The sequence below is a fragment of the Otolemur garnettii genome, unplaced genomic scaffold, assembly GCF_000181295.1.
Source record: "Otolemur garnettii isolate 467f Iridium unplaced genomic scaffold, OtoGar3 scaffold00055, whole genome shotgun sequence".
Classification (NCBI taxonomy): domain Eukaryota; kingdom Metazoa; phylum Chordata; class Mammalia; order Primates; family Galagidae; genus Otolemur; species Otolemur garnettii.
Genome location: NW_003852450.1, coordinates 2303219 through 2311875, shown reverse-complemented (window position 1 = coordinate 2311875; position 8657 = coordinate 2303219). Strand labels below are relative to the sequence as shown.

The window sequence follows — 8657 nt, the reverse complement described above, 5'->3', positions numbered from 1 at the left end:
CATTCACCTGTGTTATCTCCTTTAAAGTGGATATCAATCCTATATGGTGGATATTCTTATCCACATTTTGCACCAGAGGAAATAAGAGCTTAAAGGTTAAGGTACTTTTCTCAGTGTCACACAGGGGTTAAGTATGTGGTGAGGGGGACAGAGTAGGGAGGGGAAGATTTGAGCCTAGCTTTGCCTGACTCCAAAGTTCATGCTCTCAACTTTTCCAGTGTACTGCGTCCACCTCAACTGTGACAGAATGCTTACCCCTTCTGCTCCTTCCTGTTATCTGCAGAGCCTCTGTTTCTTAACCAAGCACGTCACTGGGACTATTTCATTTGAGCTTTATCACTTCCCTGGAAACCAGATAGATGGATATAATCACACCATTTTTACGGATAAGAAAATTGAGATCTTGAGCTGCTAAATGATAGGCCCAAGGTTTCCCAGCTCCTTGGTTATTTATAGAGTCAGGGTTAAAAAGGAAGGCGTTATATAGTCGTTGGACGCTTGCCTGATGAGGTCAGACAGACAAAGATGGAGAATTCAAGATCAGACCACTTAGAGCGGGTAGCCCATGTGGCCTTGGTCACCCCCATGGACACAGCTCAGGTCTGGGGAGGCTTGAGGGTCCCAGGGCCTGCCCTGACAGCAGCTGTCCTTGGAACCCAACCTACAGCCTAGAGGGGACCAGAGGAGGAGAGAACAACGGTCCCTACTTTCCCACAGACTTTGACAAACTTTAAACTTTAGAGTAAACTTGACAAAGAGAGTGTTAACTGGTCATCAACCCTGTGCAGTAATGAGCACCTATAAAGATAAGAGCAGGGAAGCAGGAGGAAGCTGGACATTATCTCCAGGTCTCCCTCACAGCTTGGCCTCTGCTCCTGCTCCCAGAGACTGTTCCCCAGCGTAAGCCAAAGGCAATAGAGTTGTTTATCTTGGTTATTTCTTTTCCGCAGGGGGATTTCCCAGCAAGGAACCCTTTTATTTCCTTGTGGAGATAAAGGTATTCTGTTCTCCAGTTCTTTGGAAGAGTAAATGGAGGGGGTAGGGAGAGATATGGGTGTCAGATGGCAACTTGGAGGCTCTCTGAGTCTGGTTAATTGCTCTAGATTTTCTTTACCAGGACAATAATTAACTCCTGAAGTGGGGCCTCAGCCAAATGCCAGTCAGCTCCAACCTGAGTGTGCTCAAGGGACCCTAGGGGGGTATTACCTGAGTGGGCACCGCAGGCGGCCATGAGAGACGCTCCCAGGTGGCAGCAGCTTTCAGAAGGCCAGAAAGTCTGTCTTTTTTGGAACAGCTGAGATGGGCTGGTGGCAATGTCCTGGGGAATCTACCAGTTGCCATTTGTGCAGGGTGGGTGCAGCACAGGTGGGTGGACAAAACCCCACCTGCTTTTAAGAGCCCAAACCAGCAGTGGCTGTCCTTGGTTTTTGTCCCTTCCCTGACCTCTGGATAAGCAAGTTTCCTAATATTTCTGTGAGACAGAAGTGGGTCCTCCCAGTGAGCTGAGCTGGGGGATGCAGCCCCCTCATCTGGATTGGTAAAGTGACTTGCCCTGGGTTACGGGGTCAGATGCCAGGTTTTCCAAGGTGAGAGTCCTGCCTTCCATTCTAGACTCTTCTTGTTTTGTGCCACATTTGGGTGGCTCTACATGTCCACATGGAGGGGGCACATGTTCATGGGCCCTTGCCCTTTGTATAGTCTCAAGCGAGGAATGAGAGCATTAGCATGTGCAGCTGGGAGGGCAAAACTGGCAGAAGGTGACCTTGGCAAGGAAGTACAGAGCCAGTCTCAGGGGAGATGATGGGCAGGAGAGGACACCCACAGTCTCATGAACTCTTCTTTACCCTAAGCTAAAACTTAAAGTACAATTTCTCTGGTAGCAGCTGAAAGGACCCCATGCTTTGAGAATTATTAGAGACCCATTCCTTTCAAAACCAGTCTCCCAAACTTAAGGGATTTGAGTTGCAGGGAGGCCTCAGTTTCAAGGTGGCTGGAGATGGATTTAAAGGAATTGCTTAAGGAAGACGGAAAAGATTTTTTTTTTTTTTTTGAGACAGAGCCTCAAGCTATCCCCCTGGGTAGAGTGCTGTGGCATCTCAGCTCACAGCAACTTCCAACTTCTGGGCTCAAGCGAGTCTCCTGCCTCCGCCTCCCAAGTAGCTGGGACCACAGGCGCCTGCCACAACGCCTGGCTGTTTTTTGGTTGCAGCTGTCATTGTCATTTGGCGGGCCCAGGCTGGATTTGAACCCGCCACCTTAGGTGTATGTGGCTGGCGCCCTAGCCACTTGAGCCACAGGCGCCAAGCCAACAGAAAAGATTGTAACATTTTTGGGGCACCTGCCATGTGCCAGGTGCTTTGCTAGGTTCTTTTTCATATGGCTTCTCCATTAGCACAGCAACCCAAGAGGTAGATGTCCTTGTCCTCATGTTACAGATGGGAAATCTAAGGGTTAGAGAGATTCTTGACCCCAAGACCGACAGCAGAATTGGAATTTGAGATCACTACCCCATTATCATTCCTTGAATGAGCAGAGGGGCCTCTTCTTTTTTTAAATTTTTATTCTTTCTATTTTTTATTTTTGGAGACAAAGTTTCACTTTGTTGCCCTCGGTAGAGTGCCTTGGCATCATAGCTCACAGCAACCTCAAATTCTTGGGCTCAAGTGATTCTCTTGCCTCAGCCTCACAAGATGCTGGGACTACAGGCACCGGCCACAACATCCAGCTATTTTTAGAGGCAGGATCTAGCTCTGGCTCAGGCTGGTCTCAAACCTGTGAGCTCAGTTAATCCATCCACCTTGGCCTCCCAGAGTGGCAGGATTACAGGCATGAGCCACCGTGCCTGGTCAAGAGAAGCCTGTTCTGTTGGATTATATACCAGGTCAGACAATTAAGTTCATGAATTCATCCTAGAAAAAGGCTACATACCTCATTCCTGAATATCACTGCAATCACTTTCAAAGTACACCCCTTGGGAAACTATGCATCAATGCCAGTACCTAGCACTTTTTCTAGGATGAGTTCAGAAACTTAATTCTCATACCTTGTACGACAACAGCTCTGATGGCCATTCTGGAAAAAGAGTTTGCTTTGGACTAGGCACTGGCATTGGTGCATAGCTTCCCATGGGGAGTACTTCGAATGTGACCTTAGTGATGTTCAGCAATGAGTTTTTTTTAGGATGAGTTCACAAAGCTAATTGTCTGACCTCATATATGCTAGTATACTATGCATAAAGGTGTCTTTCCTGGTTCTTAAACTAGGAGATAGTTGTTTTTTCACTTATGAGGCTGGGATGTGCTAGCTCATTGTCAGTATACTAAGTTAGAGCCCCAATATTTTAATAACGTATTTCCCCATGATTGTGGATAGGGGCAGGGGTATAGGCTGTACTAGAGAATAGAGTTTGTCTTCCTATAAAATTAATTTAACTAGCTCCTCTTCAGTTCCTATAAAATTAATTTAACTAGCTCCTCTAAAGTGACTATGCCTCAGCCCTCATGGTGTGGAGTCCAGGCCTTTATTCACCTCAACTCAGGTTTCCTCCATTTCTAGTTCCTGGCTTGGCTTCTGCTGAGCCATGTTGTCTGATGACTTTATAGCAATTCTGGTCTTTTCATCTCTTTATTACCAGGAGAAGGTGAGTTGGTCAGCCCCCAGGGGCTGCAGAGGGACAGACAGCATTTGCCAAGGGACTTGGAGCCAGGTTGGCACATGACAGTTTCTGATAGTCTATGAGCATGAACTAAGAGGAGAGGTGAGGAATATCTGGAGTTCAGAGGGGTGGGGAGCAGTAGGCCTGGCTGGGGCAAGGGCTTTCCTTGGCCTAGACTGAGCAGACCCTTCCCCTACTTCCAGAAGAGGCATTGCCTGAGTCCACTGGAGACTGTCGATCTCTTTTCCCTTGGGTGTAGGGCCCAAGCATAGACCATGGTAAACTTGGAAACAGTTAGATGAAGAGGAGCCTCGATGATGGAACAGATTCTGGGGTCCTGCATCGTGTTCTGCCACTTGGGCAAAACCTACAGGCTTAACTGCCATACCTAGAAAACTACCTACTCAGTGTATGAGTAGTAATAATTTTAAATTGCGTAGCTTTTTAGGTGACATCAAAATGTCCTCATGACCATATCAAAACAGCTGTACCAAAATGTTGTCGTTCATACTTCCTGGGTAATGTTACATCACTCACTTAGTTTCCTCAACATTATACCCTGTAAAATGGGCATAATGGTCCCTGACTTTCCTGTCTTGAAGAGGTCACACAGGATGAGGGACTGGAAGGTAGGGGGTCTGTGCTCCTGACTGAGAGTGGCACAGAGTATTGACTCCTCATCTTGGCTATCAGCTCTCTCAGTGGGTGGCTGTGTGTTTGGGGGCAGGTCATTTAAACTCTTTAAACTTGAATTGCCTCATCTGTAAACTCATCTTAGACCTAGTACAGAGATGAAATGTAATGACTTACATGAAGTCCTTAGTATGGCGTTGAGGGAATGTTAGCTTCTTTGTCTTTTCCTCTCTAAAATCTTCCCTTTTCTCTTTCTCAGAATAGAAACCTGCTTGCTGGGTGTCCTTTGAACACTGGGAGTGAAGGAGCTATAACACTGGGGGTGATAGGTTGGACTATCGTGTCCGAGCGGGCCCCATGGACTAGGTCAGAGAAACACACATCAAGCTCTTTCCCAGTGCTTTCCAAATGTTACTTGTCTAATCCTCACAGCAGCCTATGAGGTAGGATAAAATGGGCAACCCCATTTCACAGGTGCAATAATTGAGACACAGAGAGGTAAGAAATTTGCCTAAGGTTACATCGCTCGCAAAGGGCCAAGATGGGATTCTGGATCAAGAGCATAGGCTTGTAGCCACTAAGCTACCCCCAGGAAAATCTGCTGTGAGAGGAAGGAGCAGGACATCCAATCTTAGAGAAGAGACTTCGTTGAGTTCTCTCTTTTCCACCTTTCACAGAAAAGACAGCTTCTGTGAAGAGGCACCTGGACTGAGGGGCAGGTGAAAACAGAAATTTCTTCTGGACATTTATTTAGCATCTATTATGCATAGAGTATGGTATGTTTGTATCCTGTAACCAGACTCCTTGTTGCCAAAGCGTCTTTCTATTTTATCACACTGTGTCAATGCCGGTGACTTTGGGACTCCAACCCCAGTCCACCCAGAGAGAGGGCAAGACATACGTGAGGGTCTCTGTTGTGCACAGTGTATAAGGAGTGATAATTTTTTTAAAGTTGAGTAGCTTTTTGGGTGACATCAATATGTCCTCATGACCATATCAAAACAGCAGTACCAAAATGTTGTCATTCATACTCCCTGGGTAATGTTACACCACTCACACAAACTCATGGAGTCTTAGTTTCCTCAACTATGAAATGTTATCACTATATCACGACACCTACCTCCTAGGTTTGTATCAAATGGGAATGAGAAGAAGCTGTGAAAGCCCCGGTTAGTGGGTTTCAATGGAAGGCTGTGGGATCCCACTTGTCTAAATTAAAACCATAGAGCCTGGAGATGCTAAGGGACAGGCAGACTGAGCTGCTTTCCTGACTCCTGGTTCAGTGTCCTTTCAGTTACATCATCGCCCCATCCAGGAAAGGGAGAAGGATGAATAGAGGATTCCAGATCTGGTTCTGGGAAAACCCTCTACTTCTGGCCACAGATAGCTGCCTTCTACCCAAACCTCTGATTTTGGCACATCCTCCATCCAGATGTTGAGGAACCTAGAATTCCCCTGGTGAAAGGAGGGAGTGATGGCAAAGGCTGTCTATAAACGTGAGCAGCTTGGGTGGCCCTATGCAGTGTGGCGGGTGCACGAACACAAAGGGACTTGGGAGATGGGGATGGAACTAGCTGCCGCCCTTGGACTGGAAGATCCCACAGCTGGCTTGAGATTGCTCTCAGGATAGGCAAGGGGTGGGGAGGACCATGTTTGAGGCTTCCAGGCTGTGGAGCCTGGGGAAGCATCTCAACTTGGGAATGCTCCCTGTGCCTGGTGGCTCTGCCCACCTTTCTCAGTGACCCTGTAAGAACCCCATTAGTCCTGACTGTAGCCCGGGCATGATGATATGATGATATACATTTACATGTCAGGTGGCAGGAATTTGCCAGAAACAAAGCTGGGTTCAAATTGGAAAGGATTTCAGAACCTCTTGGAAGCCCAGAAAAACGGGCTGAACATGTTCTCTCTGCAAAGTGGAAGGTGGAAAACCCCAAACCCTGGAAGAGGATTTGCTACGTGGGGCCCTTTATGTGCCCTGTCTAAATCCAGGTCTGCCTGGTGTTCAGAAAATCCTTGAGTAACTGGATTAAATTGAAAATACCAAGTCATTCCTATTTCACTCTAGAAGTTACAGGGAGATTCACACACGTCTTCTCATAGGTGTTATTTGGATCCCTGCTTTACAGATTAAGAAATTAAGTCTCAGAGAGGTTAGGTGGCTCACCCAAGGCCCCACAGTTAGTGGGCTGTGGAGGAGTCAGGGAATTTGAGGACTAAGCTTAAAGAGAAGAGCGACATATGCTGATCACAGATGTTCCTTCTCACCGCTGATATTTCTCAGAAAAGGTGGGGGCCCCACACCTGCATCTTCTTCATCCCACCAGGCTATGCACCCCTGGTCCCCACCACACAGTCACACAGGCTGCCCCTGGTCCTCCTCGCCCCCTCTTTGAGAGACTGGGAGTTGTGAATATGGGGGATTGCCTGAGCCAGCATCCCCGGGCTGTCTGTGGGTAGCACCCCATCCTGCGATCCCACAGCAGTCACACTTACATTAGCCACTTCCTCCTGTCCTGTTGATCCAGTTTCAGGGGCACAGCCTGCCGGCCAGTCCGTAACCCCTGTCTCTCAGGAAGCTGCCAGCAGGGCACTGGATACTGCTGCCAAAACTGAAACTGTGCTCGGTTCTTGACCCACACCTGGGCTCTTAAAGGGCCACTCTCCCACAGGCACCATGGCCAGCCTGTGGCACGTGACCGCACAGATCTCTGGCTTTCCTTTCATTTAGCTTTCCTGGCTGGCTCCTTTGACCTTGGGAAGACTGTTACTTGGGAATCTTCCATCATGGCAGCCGTGGGATGCAGGGACAGCGTCAGGAGTGAAGAGCCTGCTACCTTCTAGTTGCAATACTTTAGGCAAGTCACCGTCATATTTCTTCTATCTGGAAAAGAAGGACGGTAATATCAAATGTGGATATAGCCAGTTATTGGAGTTAAAATGTCTGGCCCAAAGCTTGGTGTGACCTTGACAGTTTTCGACAGGGCATAGGTGGCACAAATGGCTCTCTTAGTCTTTGGTGTCAGGTCACTCGGGAACCCCCTCATGCCCCCTAAGATATTTAGCCTGGACTAGGCCCACCCTTTATATGCCTTCTGCACAGCCCCTTTTAACAACCCCAGAGCTTTCAGAAACCAGCAGGCAGACCTTCCGGGAACTCGGAAGACTGTGGGTTTTCTCCTTTCACTCCCTGAAATAATCAAAGACTCAGGTGTTCCTGGGCTCCCCGCCAAAGGGCTGACCCTAACCCTAACCCTTAGGGCCCAGGCTTGGCTCCACCACGCGGAGGGCACTGAACTGCTGAGCTGGAGTGGCAACGTCCTTCCCTACTGGGTCCATGATGATCTCCCAGGACATGACCAGGCTGGGACTCCCAGGTGTTCTCCAAAGGGTCATGGCCATACTGTGTTACACAAGTGAAGCCCATACCCCAGCACACACACACACACACACACACACACACACACGGCCTCCTTCCCTTGCCACCTTCCCCCCACACACACATAGAGATCCCACCTCATCCTACCTGTGCGGGCCTGACCTGGGCTCTCCCTACGGTGACCTACAGGCCAAATCCCAGAAAAGGAAGGAGAAAAGGAGAAGTAGAGCAATAAGAGGTGGTCCAAGCCCTTCTCTGGTTTCCCACCCACTCACTCACTTGTGGTGTTTATCCACAATCATGGACTTGGATGGCAACAACAACCACGTTTTCTGTTACATAGCTTAATTTCAGACTTTAAACCCATAATCTGACTGATGTACGAAAAACAATTACTAGGTACTTCCAGGCAAACTCAGTCCAATTCAATGATACCTCATTATTTTACTCCAGATTTACAAGTCAGTCCCATCCTGGGTTTTCCTTCCTTTTGGGCTCCCTTTTTTCCTCTGATTTATGGTAAGTCTCGGGAGAGTGGTCATGGGTGGGGGGTGGCCAACGTGGCTGTTGAGGCAGTGAGAAGGGGGGACTCATTATTTCTGTCTTGCTTTGTCACAGAAGGAAGTAGCTTTGTCCTGCCTGGCCCGTGGGCCTTTATCCCTGCTCATCTTATGAGGTGTGTGGTCCACTCTGGGTCCTCCTTGTCTATGTTGCCGAGCTCCTTTGGGTAGGAATTCCAGGCCCCTCAGCTCTCTCTTGCCTTGCTTGTGAGTGCAGGTAGCTGTGGCTGATCTGCATCTTTATGAGGCTTTTAGGGGATCCTATGCAGCAGAGCCCCACTTTCCTAACACCCTTTATAGCTCCTGTGTGCCAGTGGTTTCCTTTAATGGAGGGTACATGGATGTTAGCAAGACTGTGGACCACCAGAGCTCTATCCAGGACAGGCAAGGTGCAGGCCCGCAGGGCTCTGGAATCTCCAAGCCCATTTGG

At 48.4% G+C, this 8657-nt stretch overlaps 1 protein-coding gene across 2 annotated transcripts in view; it reads right to left on the bottom strand.

Moving 5' to 3' along the window:
- The window catches only part of PIGR (polymeric immunoglobulin receptor), an 18860-nt gene extending 11945 nt beyond the window's left edge, over positions 1–6915 (bottom strand). The window contains exons 1-2 of one of the 2 annotated variants that reach the window (XM_023514598.1): positions 6785–6915; positions 256–344 (exon numbers count right to left, since the gene is read on the bottom strand). The gene's annotated coding sequence lies outside the window, so the exon portion shown is untranslated. The remainder of the gene's footprint in view (positions 1–255; positions 345–6784) is intronic. The other variant, XM_003792206.3, reaches the window with a different exon arrangement.
- Between the last annotated feature and the right edge of the window lie 1742 nt (positions 6916–8657).